This window comes from Alligator mississippiensis, chromosome 1, assembly GCF_030867095.1.
Source record: "Alligator mississippiensis isolate rAllMis1 chromosome 1, rAllMis1, whole genome shotgun sequence".
In the NCBI taxonomy this organism is placed as follows: domain Eukaryota; kingdom Metazoa; phylum Chordata; order Crocodylia; family Alligatoridae; genus Alligator; species Alligator mississippiensis.
In genome coordinates this window covers 233,875,480-233,895,648 of record NC_081824.1, presented here as the reverse complement: position 1 = coordinate 233,895,648, position 20,169 = coordinate 233,875,480, and the positions used below count along the sequence as shown (strand labels likewise).

The window sequence follows — 20,169 nt, the reverse complement described above, 5'->3', positions numbered from 1 at the left end:
ATTATCTCCTGGGTCAGGAGATGGCACATCCTCTAGAACTTGACCTCGCATCTGTTCAACATGTCTGTGAAGTGTCTTGCCATCTGGAGTCTTGGCCTTGTGTTATATTGGTTCCATAGATTTAAGGACCTTTAGAGGCACCCACTGTGGCTTGGTTCCATAGTTTTAAACATACACAGGATTGTTTAGTTTGAAAGTCTGTAGAGATGAAGTAGCTTGTTTTCTAGAGAACTAGATGTCTTGGTTTGTTGGATGGCTTAGATCCAAGTGTTTTGTTGGTGGGTCATCAGTAGTTCTGTTGGGCTGCAATCTGTGGCTGTACATGGAGTCACATGCTATTGTAGTAAAAAAATTAGCTACCATGTTTACTCAAATACAAGTTGAGATGTTTTTCCTAGTTGGCATTAGGAAAAAAGGCCCTCATTTTATAATAGCATATAAAGAAAAGTCACTAAATAGACCATTTATCGGTAAACTGCTGCCAAAACCAGCACATGCTTAACAGTGGAAATCAATTAGGAAGTTTATTAAATGCAACCAACACCAAGCATGAGTATAAAACACATAACCCCCATTGAACAAACATGCTGATGGGAACCCACCACAAAGATACATGAGTGAAGGCCATCTGAATAAAATATATAGCGAAGTCCATTTAGTGCAGTGCTCCTCACTACTGACTCTCTCAGGTCACCGTAAGCAACTACATTGCATACACTCTGACTTTCCTCTTCACTCCCACAGCTGAGCTGCAACTTTCTTTCCCATTTCTAATGATTTCTGTTTCTTCACCAGCCTTAAATGACTGGCAAACATCACAAAATGGGGCCCCAAGCAGTTCACCCAGAATCCTTCTGTTACCCCCCTCAGCCTATCATATATGAGTAGTGTAGCCCTACTCTCCATGAGGTGAAGCCAGAGCAGGTTGTCCTGCACCTCATCTACATATACATTTCTGGAGCATCCTAGGACTCCAAAGGACACTTGGTTTCATTCATGAATGGGGGAAAATTAGCACTTGGGTCATTTGTAGGACATATAGTGAGCAGTGCTGAGCTGTGGGGGTCACTGTGGCTTGAAATCCTGTTGACTCTGGTGGGGTTTAGCTAAATGAAGTATGTGGAAAATAACAAGCAGAACAAAAGTCACTCCAGCCAGATGGACATTGGTAAACTCAGGAGTCAAGTTGGAAAGGCCCTTCACAACCAGCATCTGGATAACTTGGGATCTCAAGAAGGATGGTGCTTCCTCATTGAGGCTATTCTTATCATTCAAAAAGAGGCCATCTCTATGCGATCAAAAAGAGAGAGGGGGCCAAGAGACCCATGTGGCTCAACAGCAATATCAAGGAACTTCTCAAAAAGAAAAAAGAAGCGTACACCCAATGGAAAAATGGTTCAGGATCCAGAGAAGAGTATACTCATACAGCCATGATCTGCAGACATGAGACAAGGAAAGCCAAGGCATCCATGGAAGTCAAGCAGGCAACTGAAATGAAAGACAACAAAAAATCCTTCTATAGGTACATAGGGAGCAAGAAAACAATCAATCTCCACTGTGGCATCCCTATGGAACATGGAGGGGAAACCCACAGCTGACCCCCATGAAAAGGCAATGCTCCTCAACAATTACTTTGCATCAGTACTCCTGAAATCAGGCCAGAACTGGTTGCCAGACCAGGGGTGCAGAGAATACGGCAATGACAGTGGTCCTCATAAAATCAGTCCAGGGCAGGTGAAGAGACTTTTAGATCAGTTGGATGCTTTCAAGTCAGCTGGTCCAGATGACCCTCACTCGAGAGTGCTGAAAGAGCTGGCCGAGCTCATAGTGGTGCGTTTAGCGAGGCTGTTCAAGGGGTTGTGGAACTCAGGAGTTGTCCCTAATGACTGGAAGAAGGTGAATGTGGTACCCAGCTTTAAAAATGGAAAGAGGGATGACCCTGCCAACTACAGACTGGTCAGTCTGACTTTGGTCCTGGGGCAAATCTTTGAAAAAATTGTCAAGGAGGCCATCAACCACAAGCTTATATCTGTTGGGGTACTGAGAAGCAACCAGCATGGCTATGTAGAGGGGAGGTCATGCCTAAACAACCTGGTGTCCTTTTATGATCAGGTACTTGGACCACCTGGACATGGGACAAGAGGTGGACGTCATCTACCTAGATTTCAGCAAGTCCTTTGATACTGTTTCCTGTGAAATCCTCTCAATTAAGTTGGAGAGTTCTGGCCTAGACGAGGCTACAGTGAGGTGGTTTGGGAACTGGCTCAGCAGCCGATCCCAATAAATCTTGATTGATGGGGTGGCCTCATCCTGGAAGGCCGTCTCTAGTGGTCTACCCCAGGGATCAGTGCTTGGGCCTGTGCTTTTTAATATCTTTATTCATAACTTGGACAAGGGAGTGAAAAGCACAACAATTAAGTTTGCGGATGATACCAAGCGGTGGGGACAAGCTGGCAAATCAGAGTACAGGTCAAGGATTCAAGATGACTGTGACAGACTGGTCCTATGGGCTGAACAAAACCAGATGAGGGTCAGCAGGGACACATGCTGGGTCCTTCATCTGGGCAAGAAGAACCCTCACCATATCTATACAATGGGGGGTGGCCCACTGGCTGGCACTGCATCTGAAAGGGACCTAAGGGTGACAATCAACCAGAAGATGAATATGAGCCACCAGTGTGACAAAGTTGTCAACAGAGCAAATAGCACTCTGGCGTGCATCAGCAGATGTGTTGCCAACAGATCCAGAGAGGTGCTTCTCCCCCTCTATTTGGCATTGGTGAGGCCACAGCTGGAGTACTGCGTCCACTTCTGGGCACCACACTTCCCGAAGGATGTCGACAAACTCAAAAGGGCGCAGAGAAGGGCCACCCACATGCTGAAGGGCCTGCAGGACAGGCCGTATGAGGAGAGACTTTGGAATCTGGAACTGTTCAGCCTGAGCAAAAGAAGGCCAAGAGGAGACTTGATAGCTGCCTACAAATATGCAAGGGAGAACATTCCAGGACCTAGATGAACAACTTTTCAGAAAAGCACCCCCTAGGAAGACATGGACTAATGGACACAAGCTAGTCGAGGAAAAGTTTTGGCTGGACATAAGGAAAAATGTCTTTTCTGTACAGGTAACTAGAATCTGGAACACACTTCCAGCAAAGGTGGTGCAGTCGCCATCTCTGGTGGTCTTTAAGAGGAGGCTGGACAAATTCCTTGTTGAGCTTCTTTGAACCCAATTACCTCCTGCCCATGGCAGGGGACCAGACTTGATGACCTTATAGGTCGCTTCCAGTCCTTCTTTCTATGACTCTAAGCTTTTGGCTTTGAGCTAATTTTTTGGCTAAGATGAAGCATAAGACAGAACAATCCTATGCACTAGTACAGGGTGGGGACTGACTGGCTAAACAACAGCTCTGCAGAGAAGGACCTGAAGGTACAGTGAACAGTAAGCTGAATGTGAGCTATTAGAGCCAAGCCTACATGAGCTGTAGACTGTGCAGTTATTTAGTACTTGCATAACCAGTAGTAGTCCCCGCATGTTAGGGTTTTTTTTGATGCTACTGTGCAGTAGTGTTTTATCATGGTTAGTGCCCCACAACACTACTGTGCACTAGTGTTTTATGTAGACACAGACAGTGTACTCTTGTTGCCATGAAGGCTAATAGCGTAGTGATCTGCATTAGTAGGAGTATTGCCAGCAGAACAAGGGAAGTGATTCTTCCCCTCTACTCAGCACCGGGGAGACCATATCTGGAGTACTGTGTCCAGTTTTGGGCCCCCCACTATAGAAGAGATATAGACAAATTGGAGAGTACAGCGGAGGGAAATAAAAATGTTTAGGCATCTGGAGCACCTGATTTATGAGGACAGGTTGAGGGAACTAGGGGGTAAAAAGCACTCTATTCAAATTTGCTGATGACACTAAGATGTGTGGGGATGTGGGCATGCTAGAAGGGAGGAATAGGCTGCAATTGGACCTAGACAGGTTATAGGGGTGGGCAGATGAGAACAGGATGGGTTTCAGCACTGACAAGTGCAAGGTGCTGCACCTGGGGAGGAAGAACCAGCAGCATACCTACAGGCTGGGGAACTCCCTTCTCATCAGCACAGAGGCAGAAAAGGATCTTGGAGTCATTATTGATGCCAAAATGAACATGGGCTGACAGTGTGGGGACGTGGTCAGGAAGGCCAAACAAACCTTGTCATGCATCCACAGATACATCTCGAGCAGGTCCAAGGAGGTGATCCTCCCCCTTTATGCAGCACTGGTCAGGCCGCAGTTGGAGTACTGTGTCCAGTTCTGGGCGCCGCACTTTAGGAGGGATGTGGACAGCATCGAGAGGGTTCAGAGGAGGGCCACTTGCGTGATCAGGGGGCAGCAGGGCAGGCCGTATGAGGAGAAGCTGTTCAGCCTCCACAAGAGAAGGCTGAGGGGGGATCTAGTGGCCGTTTACAAACTAGTCAGAGGGGACCAGCAGGCATTGGGGGAGTCCCTGTTCCCCCAGGGCACCACCAGGAGTGACTAGAAATAACGGTCACAAGCTGGCAGAGGGTAGATTCAGGCTAGACATCAGGAGGCGCTACTTCACTGTCAGGGCGGCTAGGACCTGGAGCCAACTTCCAAGAGAAGTGGTGCTGGCTCCTACCCTGGGGGTCTTTAAGAGGAGGTTAGACGAACACCTTGCTGGGGTCGTTTGAGCCCAGTACTTTTTCCTGCCATGACAGGGGGTTGGACTTGATGATCTACTCAGGTCCCTTCAGACCCTACCAGCTATGAAACTATGAACTGGGCTTATTTAGTATGGAGGAGAGAAGACTGAGGGGGGATGTGATAGCAACCTTTAATTACCTGAAGAGGGGTTCAAAATAGGATGGAGCTAGACTGTTCTGAATGGTAGCAGATGACAGAACAAGGAGCAATGGTTTCAAGCTGCAGCAAAGGAGGTTTAGATTAGATATTAGGAAAAACTTGCTTACTAGGAACGTGTAAAGCACTGAACCAGAGTTACCCAGAGAGGTGGTGGACTCTCCATCCCTGGAGGTTTTTAAAACCAGGCTAGACAAAGCCTTGGCTGTATTAATATAGTTGGAGATGGTCCTGCTTTGGGAAAAGGTTTGGATTAGATGACCTCCTGTGGTCCCTTCCAACCCTCATTTTTTATAATTCTATGAACTGCTTGGTTTTCGTCTCTTCTGCCCACCTTGCCTCTCCCAGCAATGCCCTCTCCTTTTTCCTCCCTCTTCCCTACCCATTGTATTCTAATCACTGCTTTTCCTTCATAGAAACTGATGAAATAATCTACTGCTTATGAAAGTTTATGTAGCTCTGATTTAGTTAGTCTACAAGGTGCAAATCAACTCTGCCCTCTGCCTATGTTGTATAAAGAAGTCCTTACATTACTAATCCTTGATTTGCGGGGCGGGGGGTGGGGTGGTTCTCTTTGCCTTCTCAAGCTCTGCAGCAAGGAGAGAGACATTGTTACTGTCTGAGCACCTACTAGGTGATTGTTGACTGTGCATTTGGCAGCCTGAGAAGGTACTGGAGATGCCTCATGGCTAGGCTGGATCTCATTAGGGTGAACATTTCTGCTTGCTGTGCTTTATGTAACCTCTCTGAATCAAAGGCAGTGTGTGTGTGTGTGGGGGGGGGGGGGGGGTGACTGGTAGGTTGGAGGGCAGAAGTGGAAAGACTGACTGATCTGTTCATTAACAGCCCAACATCAGGACAGTTGTGAGAGGAATTTGAAGCACTTTTCAACCCCTGGAGGTCTTAAGATCTCTCTCTTGTGTACCTTACAGAACTTGGCTTGCATGTGGGTCCTGGACATGTAACAACTTCTACATTGGAGAGGTGGATACAGGTTTTGGGAGGTGTGTCCATTTTTCAGGCAAAAAAACCCCCGTCACAAAATAAAACTTCACTGAGCAGTAATAACAGGAGAAATATGTCTGAAATCATTCCAAGCCATGTAACATCAAGGTGCTGAGTGGTGACAGTTCCTTCATGAATTACAGGTCTGCATATGCAAAGTCCCAACAATTCTTATCTTTCCCTGGGTTGAGTAGAAAGGATTCAGTGTCAATTGGTTTGGGGTCTGAGAAAGATATCACTGTTTGTATGGTGCAGTGGCTGTTAGGAGGTATTTTGGTTTAGCTCCATAAAGCTTTGTGACATCAGCATTTGCTGCAACAGGAACAGAGGGATGTCTCTGTGCATGTTCCTATGCACCTCATGTTTTGAGCTGGAGAAGAAACAGTGATGCTCTTTACATCTCTGTTTCATGCCCAGATAATGTGTTTTTCCTTGTCTGTTTTTTCTTCCTCCCAGTCAAGGCCAGTATTCAGCAAGAGTGCAAGGGATGTCTCCAAGGATACCTTTGCTTTGACCATTGAGCCAGATAAGATGGGCATCCTTAAATTCACGGATTAGTGAACTGGAAGAGAGAAGTGAGAGTTCCTGAAAAATTTTCCAGCAAGATCTTTATGGGATGATGAGCTGGGACAGACTTGATGCAGGACTGTTCAGCAGCTGTCAGCAGGGAGTATGAAGTTGGGCAAGGATGCCTTCAGAAAGCCTGTAGTTGTGAGAGTTTGTGCAGGTGGGATGTCAGCTATCCTGGGTAACAGGGAAAAGGGTAGGGCAGTAACTGTTGCTGAGCTAATTATGGACTTTAGTGACTGGCTTGTAGTCATGAATTCCAGTGTGTTGGAGTAGACTTGATTAATCGAGTCTGCTGGAGCATAGGAATTACCATGCTGCAGCAGCCTTCTGTGTTTTGTGTATTTGCATCCTTGAGCTTAATGGCAGCATGGGTGCTTGAACTAAAGCCTGTTGAATGAGCTTTAGTTTAAGTGCCCCCACTACCATTTTTAAGTGCAGGAACACCGATACAAGAGATGCGGTGCTTCTCTAATTAGTACAGCTCTCAGAGAAGGAGAAGTGGAGGAAGTTTGGGGATCCATGAAAAAGTTTGCTTAGAAAAAGCATGCAGTGATACACCAACCTTCTCATTGACATCTGTGTCTGTCCTGTTTGGCCAAGTCTTGAACTTCCTGGAACTCTTCATGGGTTCTGTGTACTGGGAGTCCCTTCTCCTTGACCTCAAGCATATCTCTGTCCCTCTGGGGTTCTTTCCTCAGGGTGCTCCACTGTGTTTTATAAAGTAGGATGGAGTTTGAGCCCTAGATAGCATCTGGTGCTGCAGTGCAAGCAGGTGTGACAGGAGACAGCCTCTCCCTCTGCCCTCCACCCTCTTCCCTCCTTCCCTTTGCACTATCCCTTCATCCCAAGACTGAGGAAGCCCCATGCTTGTTTCCATGACTGGGTTGCAGCCTGAGGCTTGCCTGGGAAGCTCCCGGCAGCTGTACATGGTACTGTACCTGAATGCTAAGGTACCATAGGTGGGTGAGTATAAATGCGTGGAGAGGTGGGTAAGCAGGATGAGAGGAATTACTTCCAGATAACACAGGGGGCTGACTATTTGTAGGCGGGGGGTGGGTGGGGTGGGGGAGGGAGGGATGAAGGGCAAAGAGAGAGAGAGACTGTGCGGGGACAAGTGGACTCTGGCTCAACCTCATCCTAGGGCAACAGAAATTAAAATTGTGACAAGAGTGGGTATCAGTCCTATGGGATTGTTGCTAGAAGACTGTTTTGTCCTGATACAGTTAACACAGGATCCCACCCCGTTGCCCTGGTGGAACAGTGCTGGTTACAGGACTTGTAGGCCTAAACCCAACTTTACTTTTTGATGACTGCAGTTAACTTTATCTCCATGAGTGGCATTTTGGAACACTTATGTGGATTTTAGAAAGTTCTCTTGGAAAGTGTATACCTGAAAGTTTTATCTCACTAGATTACTGGTTAAGGTGCATGATCAAGAAGTGGTAGACCCAGGTTTTACATCTTTCACCAAGCCACAATGGGTTTGAACCTGAATCTCTTGCTTTCCTGCAAAGTATCACAAACCAGACATGGCCCCAAACACCTGGAATAAGTAGCCAAGAAAAGAAGATAAGCGTGGCCAGAAGGAAAGCCAGCCAGAGGAAATGTGGCTGAGACAGACAGTGCATCCTGGAAGGGAGAGGCCCTGATTTCAGGGCTAAGCTCCTACCATCTTGGTATTTTGTGTTTAATATCTATTGGATAGCATGATTTAATGGCACTGGATAGCTTCTGCCCAAGTGGAGCTGGATTTGGGCCATGGCATTCAGAGAGGTGGCTTAACTGTATTTGCAGGCCTCAAAATGGAACATGGCTGCCTGCAAAAAACTGTGTGCATCTAATAATTTGTAGAGTAGATGAGCATGGAAAGCATTCTGTCCAAATTTTCAGATGACACCAAACTATGGGGCGAAGTAAATGCACTGATGGGAAGAAACCGAATCCAGGCAGACCTGGACAGGTTAGAGAAGTAGGCAGAGAACAATAGGATACAATTGAACAATGACAAGTGCAAGGTGCTGCACCTAGGGAGAGGGAATCATCAGCACACCTATAGGCTGGGGGATGACCTTCTCAGCAGCACAGTGGCAGAAAGAGATCTCAGCATCGTTGTCGACTCCAAGATGAATGCGAGTCATCAATGTGGTGAAGTGATTAGCAGAGCTAACTGCACTTTGTCATGCATTAGTAGGTACATCATGAACAGGTCCAGGGAGGCGATGCTCCCCCTCTATGTGGCACTGGTCAGGCTGCAGCTAGAGTACTGTATCCAATTCTGGGTGCCACATTTCAAGAAGGATGTAGACAATCTTGAGAGGGTCCAGAGGAGGGCCACTTGTTTGGTTAGAGGCCTGCAGGGAAGGCCTTATGAGAAAAGGCTGAGAGGCCTGGACCTTTTCAGCCTCTGTAGGAAAAGGCTGAGTGGGGATCTTGTGGCAGTATGCAAATTCACCGGAGGAGAAGGGGCGGGGGGGGGGGGGGGAGGCGAGGGCAGCAGGGAGTAGGAGATGCTCTGTTTACCAGAACACCCCTTGGAATAACCAGAAACACTGGCCACAAGCTAACAGAGAGAAGATTTAGGCTGGACATCAGAAAGAACTTCTTCACAGTAAGCGTTGCCAGAATCTGGAATGGGCTTCCAAGGGAGGTGGTGCTCTCCCCTACCTTGGGGGTCTTTAAGAGGAGACTGGACAAGCACCTGGCTTGAGTTGTCAGACCCCAGCTCTCTTTCCTGTCCAGGGCAGGGAGTTGGACTCAGTGATCTACTGAGGTCCCTTCTAACCCTAGCATCTATGAATCTATGGCCATGGAAAAGCAGGATGTAGTCTAGGTGGGAGTGAGATTAATAACGGAAAAAAATGGAACTATAATATAATGCTGTAGCTCACTTAGGGAAGCCCAATGCACATCAAAGATTGAAAATCTTTGTAGGCATAAGTGGCTAAAGGTATCGAGGGCTGGTAACTGTGTATGAGGCTTATGGGCCCCATCCAAATACTTTCCATTATCTTTCCAAAGTATTTCCACTGACTTCAATGGCCTTGATCTGAGTCCAAGGAGAGGAAAGGGCAAAGAAGGGGGTGGAAATGGATATTGAGGTGGAGTTGGGTAGAAACATAGTGTGAATTCTAAAATAAATGCAGAAGTGATGAGCAGAGCTGTGATTAATAGGCATAAAAGCACAAGAGGCCACATATACTGTCCTTGAGCTTTGGCCTTTTTAATTTTATATTTTCCTTCTCTCATTCAGGAGGTGGCTGGCTTCCTGGCGGTAAGAAAAGGATGGATATGGTGTGATGCGACAGCACATGAAAAATGTGAGGCCTGCAACAATGCCCTTGTGCTAAATTGGGTGGTTTCAAGGCTGAGGAGGAAGGAGGCTTGAACAGAACAGTCAGACTACTACAAGGTGAGCACAAACTGACCTTGCCATTCATGTACTGGGAACTGCTTCTAGACCATATCTGTTTTCTCTTATGGCTGATTGTTGTGCTGGGCAGCTGACTCCTCTGACACCATGATTTAGCTCAGAGCAGGCAATAAAGTCATGGTTCTTGTGAGGCATTAGCCTTGCCCTAGTTATAATAATAAACAGATGAAGGGAAAAAAAGCTCACCATTTTAAAGTGCCCTGGGCAAGACTGCAAGCTGCCAGACTGCCATACTAAAGCAAACCCAGTATATTTTCCTGTACTGGATCACCTCTGCCTGCCCTACAGAACCATGGGGTGCATCTCAGACCTCATTCTGTACTCTGGACAGTGTGGTCAAAGCAGTGCTCTGGGCACAGTCTCTGTCAGCCTTCCTCTCCTCTGCCCTGGGTTTCATTACTAGAGGCAGTGTCTGTATGCTGGAGACCTGCTTTATCATAAAGTCAGTTATGATGATCTTTCTTCAGTGACCCTCCCCCCCCCCCCAAGTCACAGAGCTTTTCAGGCTCTCCATCTACTCCCCAAGATAATTCTTTCTCTTTCTTTTTTTTAAAAGGCATTTTTCAAGCTTGATCAGAGTCACATTTTTGCTTCTCCTATTGTACCACTTAATCCCTCTGGGGGAGGGAACACAAACCATTTTGATGTTCTAAAGGCTTCTGCAGGTGGGACTTCATTTTAACTCTAGGAACCTTTACTGCTGTCTGTTTGATCCATGGCTCAGAGTAAAGGATGGAGCTGTGACTAAGCATTGTTGAGTGGTGTCTTCAGTTCCAGTTCTGCTGTACATGCTCTTTATAACATTGGGGAAGCTCCTTTTGGCCCTGTCTTGATATAGTGGATTTTGCAATATAGTGAATTTTGCAAAGCTTCCTCTGTTAGTTGTGTCTGTTTAGATCATGAGACTGTCATGTATCTGGCCATTCCCTGGCACACAAGGGTCCCAAGGGCTCCAAGGCACTGGTGTTGTATTCTTATTGTCTGTGCAACAGGAGGAAGCCTGACTCCTGGTGGAACCCTGGAGAAGACCCTTGCTGAGAATAGGGTTAGCTCAGATGCTGACTGCTGGGAGGGTGTCTTGCCAATCCTGCATGTATCTTATGTCTGGGAGCCCTTTCAAAGAAGAGAATAAATGTTTTGGACAGCCTCTACTCCAGGACAAATTCAACCTTGCTCCAAAACAGATGCTACCTAAACCTTGCAGAGCTGCACTCTATCGGTGCTTTGACTCCCCAGGCACTTTGTCTTGTGCTTCTGCACATGCCCAGAACAGTTCAATCTTGACTGGGTTGGGCCGCTTGTACCTTGCTTACCCCGAAGCCCTACTAGGATTCAGAAGGCTGGCATCCCTCTGTTTGAAGGATGCCATGGTGACAGGTTGAGGGGACTCAACCTGGTAGCTATTCTTTGTCCGGTGGGATGGGCTTTCTCGCACTGTGTGGGCCTGATGTTCTCATAAAACTCTCTCCCAGGAGGATGAGGAGGCTCTTCTATATAAGCCTAGTGGTTATAGCCTTCCTGCAGAAAATGGGAGGCCTGGGGTCCAGGGAGGAGAGAACTCAAGATTCATGGTGTCACAAACATGGGTAGGTCTAGGAATCTGGAAAGCGGGGTGCAGATGATGGGGCTCACTATCATATATAACACAAGACACTTTTTTCTCCGGTTAAAGATTTATAGTTTTAATTTTATATTACCATACCTTGTTTACGTGTTTTAGCTAGATCAAAAAACAGTCTGAAGGGCAGTGAAATAGAAAAGGAATATTACCAGGAATGGCTAACAAATAGCAAGATTGCAGAAGAAACGATAATTTTATTAATGGAACATCAAGACCATTAAAAAGGAGAGAGGATCATTAACACCTGTTCAGGGAAGAGAGATCAGCAGGAATTGGGCAGATTATAATGAGCCATAAAGTCAATTGATTTTCTTAGCAATCCCTGAATAGAAATGCTGCTGCCACTCCCAGGCAGTTTCTTTTAAACTGTGTGTGGAGCAGGAATCAAAGGAAGGTGCAGCTGCACCACTGTACCTACCCTTGCATCCATCCCTGGCTACGAAGTGTGAGGTGGGTCGTGGGGTGGGTTAGGACTGTAAGTTAGTGGCTGGGTCACTTGCCTGAAGTGAGAGAGGACAATTTCTGCTACAGCTCCTTGTGGGCCCCATTGCAAAGTGCTCACCTTTTCCCATGCTTTGTATAAGAAGTCCAGGCATCTTGCACATGGTTCTGCATTCTCTTTGTGTTAAGTTCTTGCTGGTTTTGCCCTTCTGACATGTATCCCAATGAGGTGCTGACTGTCAGCTGTGCCTCTCTGGGTGAATAACCTTGTAATTTGTCTCCACTTGTTCCTAATTTTGTCTGTGGTTTCTAAAGTAGCCTTGAAAAGACTCAGTAAGAGCTTTGAGTCATTTTGCACTTAGGCTGAAAGCCACTTGCTCTTTTACTGCTGTTCCTTTACAATATACTCAATTTAAGCTCGAATTTTGAATCTTTCCCATCCTGTTCTCAAAGCAGATCCTCTCATGGCTGAGACACTGACAGAGAAGTGGCTACCACAGGAATAACAACTGCTTTGCATCCTTCAGAGCAAGGGTGAAAGGCAACTATTGAAGCTCTTGGCCTCTCCTTGCAGAAGATGGTGAAGAAAACCCTATAAGCCAAGCACATGGGGCACATACCCCAAGAGTGCAGACCAACATACCACTTGAACCATTTCCAGAATGTCACTGATTGGGAAATGGTCCACAATTGACATAGGTCAGAGATGTCCACTCTTAACATTGCCAAGGGTCCAAGAAGAAGGGTCATCTTTAGGCACTGGAGTCTCCTGGTTGTGATCCTCTGGAGTTTCCCCACAATTCCCTAAGCAAAAGAGGAAGACCCCAATTGGCTGAACACCAAGGAAAATGAACAGGAAGATGTCAACTGCATGCAAATGAAATGCTCTGTTTTCCTTTCTCTCCTACACTTGAGTTCAATAAAGAAGGTTCCTGTACTTTATCAAACTCTGTGTGGTGCTATGCTGACTGGAGGTAGATGGCTGGGGACATTCCCTGGACCACAGCTTCTGAGTTGCTGGGGGGCTGCCCAAGGTCTCTGTGGTGCTCATCAATTTATTTCCACTCATGACAACTGATCAGGGGTCAGTGCATTCAACTGTGACTTGGAATTGGGGGTTGCTAGGTATATGTGGGGGGCTGCCTGCGTTCTTGGGGGCTGGGTGCTCGGGGAGTCTGCCCAAGGTCTTTGGGGCTTTAAACAGCACTTTCCCTAAAATTGCCAATAGTTTCCTGGGTTCTACATACCCATGTCAATTGCCACATCAAGAAGGAAACTGATGAGTGACTTGAGGGAAAGTGCTCTTTAAAGCCATGGCAAATTGGACTCCAGGCACACACAGAAACAATGGGGCCAGGAAGCCTCCCTATGCATCCATGTGGTTGCAGTTCCTCTCTCTTAGACCAGGACAGTTCTGGCTGTATACCAAAGTAGCCAGGAGGGGGCTGGGATGTGTCTGTGGGGAGTTGTGTAGTGTGGGATATCTGAAGGATTGACTAGATACTAGTCACAGAAAGCTGAGTGTCTGCATATAGCACTGAACTAGTATGAGGTTCACTTGATTATCTAGGTATATTTTTAAATGGTCCAGAAAGTTTAAACCATTCTAAATTGGCTTTTATGTCTGGCCACTTGCAGTTTAAACCATATTTAAATTGGTCTAAATGCTGTGTGTGTCCACCTTCTGAGATTCTCCATATTGCAGGAGCAGCTAGAGACTCCATTGTGCTAAGCCCTGTGTACATACACAATAAGAGTCAGTCTTGGCCTTGGAGTGCTTCCATATCAAGCAGACAAAGGAAATACAGTTTCCCACCTTGATTTTAGAAGATGGGAACTGAGCGATGGGGGTAACAGATCAGAGTTTTCAAAGGTGTTTTGGCACTAATGGATGTAGATTTTTGTCAACAGTTTCTAGACACTTCCCAATAACTCCCTTTAATTTAGTCACTTAAATTTGGTACTCAGGACCAGATCCTATTCCATCAGTTAGGGACAATTCTAAGTGTGATTCTTTTGCACACTGCTTGAGTCTCTGAAAAACAGTTAATGCAAAAGGTAAGTGAGTCCTCCTTGCTGCTTTTTTGTGATTAATTCTTATGGGACAGATGATGGTGTATTACAAAAGTAGATGCATTAATGGATTTTTCAGGACTTCAGCAAGGTGGAATAAAATCGCATTTGGGTGCCTAAGTCCACATAGATGCCTAATAGGTGAAGTAGATTCTGCCACTATGTGACTTTCCCAAGGTCACATGAAAAGCCCTGCTTGGTTAGGGGCCTCCCAAGCGAGTACTCAATGCCTTATCTACAAAGTCCTCCCCTCTCTCACAGCCAGTGATGCTGCTCATGGGTTCTTCTTCAACACAGTGAGTATAGTTTAACTCAGACTTACCTCACTATAATACCTTCTCTGCTAAGGCATGCTATTTGAGGTCTCTCAGTTCTGCATGCCACATATATCAAAAGGACTTTTGATTCACCAATAACAGATTTAATCACTTGCTTCTTTAATAAAATGTTCTGTGAATAAACTACTAGTTCGGGGATTGTTTCAAGCATCGAGCCCTTTCCTCCAGTGTGGTGCAATAGTTTTGCACCATTTTGCTGGTGTAATTTGGCCTGGAGAGGAACATCTCAGTAGGGCAGAGTCAATATAGGGTTTCCTAGGACACACATGCTCCCTGCTGCTGGTGTAGCAGGGGTTTGAGCAGTGGAAAGGGGTGTGGGTGAAGACTCTGCTGCTCCTCCACTTCAACTGGCTGGTTGAACCTGTAAGTAACTCAGGACAGCCTCTGAACATAACACGAGAGAACTAGCATTGCCAACAGGACTAAGAGGATAGGATGAGCTTTAAGTCATGTTTGTGCAGCAGCCCTTGAACTGTATTCTGTGAATCTTGGGGTTCATCCATGAAGGGATTTAGGTACAGTGGGTATGTCTACATGTTCGTGAATGTTCTGTGGTTACTGCATATTCAGTTTTAATGCCTATTATAAAGGATACTACTGAATGTGCAGTAACCAGCACTACTGTGCAGTAGCGCTAGTGCACTGTGTTTCTTGTGACACTAATGTGCATCAGACTAATTCTATTGTGCATTACTGCATTAGCATGGCTTTTGCCATGATGCACTAATGCACAGTAAAATTAATCTACTGCACATTTAGTGTCTCGTGTAGATGTGCCCAATAAATCCTAACTTCTAGGCAGCAAGAGGCCTATTGGAATTCTTAGCCCTAGGTTTGGCCCCCAGGGCCCCTAATTAATAGATGTGGGGGAGTGAGGTGTTTAAGAATGAGATTCATAGAAACCAGCAAGCTGAAGAGGAAGCCACCTCAGGTAGCTGGTAGGAAATGCTGAGGAGGTTTTGCAGGTATGATTCCACTACTGGAGTTGGAGCTAACCTGGCATAGGGAAGAACCCAGGAGACCCTCTTCCCCCTTTGTCAACAGCTACCAGGTATTTCAGATGCGTTTCTGCAAAGCAAGAGCCCTGTTTTTAAATCCCCACCCTAGCTGACTTAAGAGTGGTGAATTTAAATTTTGCATGCCAGGGGAGCACCTTGAATTAAGGATTATCAGAGTATTCTGGCTTCAGTCTCACTTTCTCCTGCTGAAGCTGTTCCTCTTCTCATCACTAGTTAGGCATACATTGGAGCAGGGATATGACTGGGTTCTAAGAGCCAGGGCTCTGAGCAAAACTACTAAATCATGAGACTTGTTATAAGATCAGGAGAGCTGGCACTTTTTTATCATGTCTACTCCTCAGCTCCCTGAGCATCAGAATGGTGATTCTTCCTCTGTTCATTTTCATGGTGGACTCTTAAAGTAACACTGTCCTGCACATCGGCCTCTCATTTTGTGCTTGTACAACACAAAGCACAATGTGCCTGGATGTTAGATGGGCCTTCTATAATATATTATATTCTAGGGAACTTACTGTGGTGGCTGATTTCTAACAGAATGCTACACATGTGGTGAACAAAATAAAAGCCACGGTAATGCTCAGTGTGCTTGAGGGTGATAAATGGTGCTCCTGGGCCTTTTTCATAAGCCCACAATACCTAGAGGAAAGGAACGTAGAGTAGTATTTCAGAATATTGGCCTGGACAAAATTCTCATTGAAAAATCTATATAGAAAGTGTAGTCACATAATTTGCCCAACTAATAGGCAGTATTGTCTGTACATGTCATGTTCAGTAGGAATTACGAGCCTTAGCCTTCTATGCCATATTGGGTAAAATACTTAAGACTGGGACTCTGATCAAATTAATTGAACATGTACTGTGTTTCGTTGCTAGAGGACTGCATGTGATATGCATAGCCTCAGACAGCTAATGAGTCCCCTGGAGTCCTTGCTTTTGATAGGTACAAGATGTTCTACTTTAATTCACTTTCTCTGTTTCCAAGCAGAGGTGAACAAAAGGGGATGGGGGAAGGGAAATATATGTGAACAGGTGTAGAAAATGAAAATCCACTTGTCTAAAGTCTGCTAGGATCCTGGGTTTTGTTTTCAGAATATGACCTTTCTTTTAAAAAAATGTTCAAGAAACTGTTCACAATAATCAAACAAAAATGAATTTCAAAGTGCAAACATCTTTCAGTGCCAGTTAAGATATACAAGTCATAAATACAAGTATTGGTAATAAGCAGGGCTTTCTGATTTCTTTAGCAGGTCTGATTTGGAACATCTGGCAGTCAAGGGAAGAGAGGCAACTGTAAGGAAAGGACTTATCTTCATAGAATCATAGATAATTAGGTTGGAGGGGACCTCAGGAGGTCATCTAGTCCAACCCTCTGCTCAAAGTAGGACCATCCCCAACCAGATCACTCCAGGGTTTTGTCTAGCTGGGCCTTAAAAACTTTCAAGGATGGAGATTCTGCCACCTCTCTACGTAACCTGTTTCAGTGCTTCATCACCCTCCAAATGAGACTGTTTATCTTAATATCCAACCTAAACCTCCCTTGCTGCAACTTGAGACCATTGCTCCATGTTTTGTCATCTGCCACCACTGAAAGCAGTCTAACTCCATCCTCTCTGGAACCACCTTTCAGGTAGGTGAAGGCTGCTATCAAATCCCCCCTCAGTCTTCTCTTCTTCAGACTAACTAAGCCCAGTTCACCTCAGCCTCTCCTCAGAAGTCATGTGCCCCAGTCCCCTAACCATTCTTGTTACCCTCTGCTGGTCTATTTCCAACTTGTCCACATCCTTTCTATAGCGGGGTGGCCCCAAACTGGACACAGTACTCCCGATGTAACCTCACAGTACTCCAGATGTGACAGTACAGGCAGTCCTCGACTTACAACGTTTTGAGTTAGAACGTCTCTCACTTACAATGTTTATAAATTGACACCCTGTTTCAACTTTATGATATCAGTTTCGACTTTACAGTGCTTGGTCTGATGTGACACCATGCCAGTGAACAAGTTTGGTGCGTCATTCATCTCCCTGGAGAACATCTGTCCAAACTGCCTTGGACACCTTCTTTAAGCAAGCAGACAAGACTCCAGGAAAGCCTGTAGCCAAGACTCCTGAGAAGACTCCAGCCAAGAGCCCTTCAAAAAGTCCAACCAAGTCACCTCAAAGAAGTCCTTCTAAATCAATATGATTGCTATTTATAATAGAAATACATTCATGTAGCTATATTACTCATCTATAATTGATTAAGTACAAAATTCTGGAGTATTTTTGGTGAAAATAGGGTATCGGGCCTTGGTTCAGGAACCAATCCCCCATTTATAACATTGTTTCTTATGAGAAAATTGGTTCCGAGTTATGTTTCAACTTCAGACCTGGTTTTCAGAAACCAACTGTGTCGTAAGTCCGAGGACTGCCTGTACTCCAGATGTGACCTCACCAGTGAGGAATAGAGGGGGATAATCACTTCCCTTGACCTGCTGGCAGTACTCCTACTAATGCAGCCCAGTATGCCATTAACCTTTTTGGCAACAAGGGGACACTGTTGACTCATATCCAGCTTACTGTAACCCCCCAGGTCCTTTTCTGCAGAGCTGCTGCTTAGCCAGTTGGCATGAAGAGTGCATGGGATTGTTCCATCTTAAGTGCACCTGTCCTAACTGAACCTCATGGTTCAGTTAGAACAAAGTTCAGTTAGGACATGGTTCAGTTAGGACTTTGCACTTGTCCTAATTGAACCCCATGAGATTTCTTTTGGTCCAATCCTCCAATTTGTCTAGGTCACTCTGAATCCTAGCCCTACCCTCCAGTGTTTGTACTACACTCCCCAGCTTGGTGTCATGTGTGTACTTGCTTAGGATGCACTCCATTGCATCCTGATTAATGCACTCATTAATGAAGATAATGAACAAAGCAGGCCCCAGGACTGACCCCATGGGGCACTCCACTTGGTACCGGCTGCCAACTAGAACTCAAGCCATTGATCACTGCCCATTGAACCTGATGATCCAGCAGCTTTCTGTCCACCTTACAGTTCATTCATCCAACTCATACTTCCTCAGCTGACTTACAAGAATGCTGTGGGAGACCATATCAAAAGCTTTGCTAAAGTCAATTTACAAAGTCAAGGTATATCACATCCATTGCTTTTCTCGCATCCACAGAGCCAATTATCTCATCATAGAAGGCCATCAGGTTAGTCAGGCATGGCTTGCCCTTGCTGAATCCATGATGACTGTTCCTGATCACTTTCTACTGATCCAAATGCTTATAAATGGATTCCTTAAAGTGAGACTGACAGGTCTGCAGTTCCCTGGATCCTCCTTCTTCCCTACGTTAAAGATGCACTATAGCATTAAAGGGCACTAAAGTGTTAAAGGGCACTATATTTGCTCTCCCCTGATTGCCACAAGTTTTCAGAGATAATGGCCAGCAGCTCTGCAATCACATCAGCCAACTCCCTTAGGATCCTTGGATGCATTGCATCCGGCCCCATGGACTTGTACATGTTCAGCTTTTCTAAATAGTCCCTAACTGGTTCTTTCACCACTTAGAGCAGATTACCCAGGGTTTGAAATATGGGGAGGGGGGGGCTGAGCTCCCCCTCATAAGAGATGAGAGCCCCCTATAAGAGATGAGCCCCCCCAAAGCTCCCCTCCATAAGAGATGAGAGCCCCAGCCTGCCCCCACGCCTTTCTAAGCAGCTCAGGTGGCTCAGTGGCTCCTTTTGGCTTCCGGCTGCCACAGCCGCAGACCCCACAAGAGCCCAAGTGTAATTTGAATCCTGAGCTCACCTTCTCCAAAAACCATGCTGCTCAGTGCAGTAGTTTGGGAGCTGACTTTGTTTGTAAAGACTGGGGTAAAAAAGGTCTTTTTTCAAAGTTCAGTTCTGATGTGCATCGGTGTCCTACAGATCTTAGGACCACCATTGTGTTTCATGCATCAATACTTTCTTGTGACTTGCTGCTTTGAAGCAACTCTTTCATCTTGCTAAAAACCTTATTGTAGATTTTTGTGGCAACTTGGGTGTAAATCTGTATAGAAATAGCTATAGGTACAGTGCTTCCATGGAGTTAAATTATTTTATACCAGCTGAGATTCTAGTCCCAGGTTTTTCAAGGAAAAAAAAATCTGCTTATAATATTTGTTCTATCTACATGTCGTTACTAAACAATGAGTATTTGTGCTATAGGAGTGTGATGTTCCCTCTCCAGCTTTAAATTCAGTTGGTAGGCCAAAACATATAGGCAATTACATAGTCTGTTACCATGCATAATTAATATAATCATACATATAAATACAGGTGCAACCAGCAAATTAGACCCTCTACTGTGCCTGCTAACTCCTTATTCATATTTGCCACTAAGAGAACTGCATATGCTTTGGCAGATATGCTGTTTTGAAGATCAGGGCCCAGAATTCTCATCCTTCTCTGTGCCACACCTGGAAGTTACCATGCTCTGTGCACTTCCCAACCAGTCCTTGTGGATGCCCTGTAGGAAATTGCTGCTCTGCTGTGTTACCATTTGCACTATTGTTGCCCTGAGGGGTCAGGCCAAAATCAGGATCTCAATATTGTGCTGTTAGACAGGAGGGCGTGGTGTACAATTGCACATATACAAAAAACACATAAATCAATTAGGTGCATACACACACACACTACCAGCTCAGGCACATACACATCCAAACCAGCCTAGGCACAAGCATACTTATCACCCATTCAAGCACATACACTATACACCCCAAAAGTTAGACACAGACCACTAATTTGTATATCATGCACACAATGCCATATATATATATACATATATACACTCACAT

The 20,169-nt window shown here is 45.5% G+C and overlaps 1 long non-coding RNA gene across 2 annotated transcripts in view; it reads left to right on the top strand.

Moving 5' to 3' along the window:
* LOC106738292 (uncharacterized) overlaps positions 1-12,865 on the top strand; it is a 31,828-nt gene extending 18,963 nt beyond the window's left edge. For both annotated transcript variants that reach the window (XR_009461681.1, XR_009461680.1), the window contains exons 2-3: positions 9,687-9,845; positions 12,385-12,865. This is a non-coding gene — a long non-coding RNA (uncharacterized LOC106738292). The remainder of the gene's footprint in view (positions 1-9,686; positions 9,846-12,384) is intronic.
* The last annotated feature ends 7,304 nt before the right edge of the window (positions 12,866-20,169 follow it).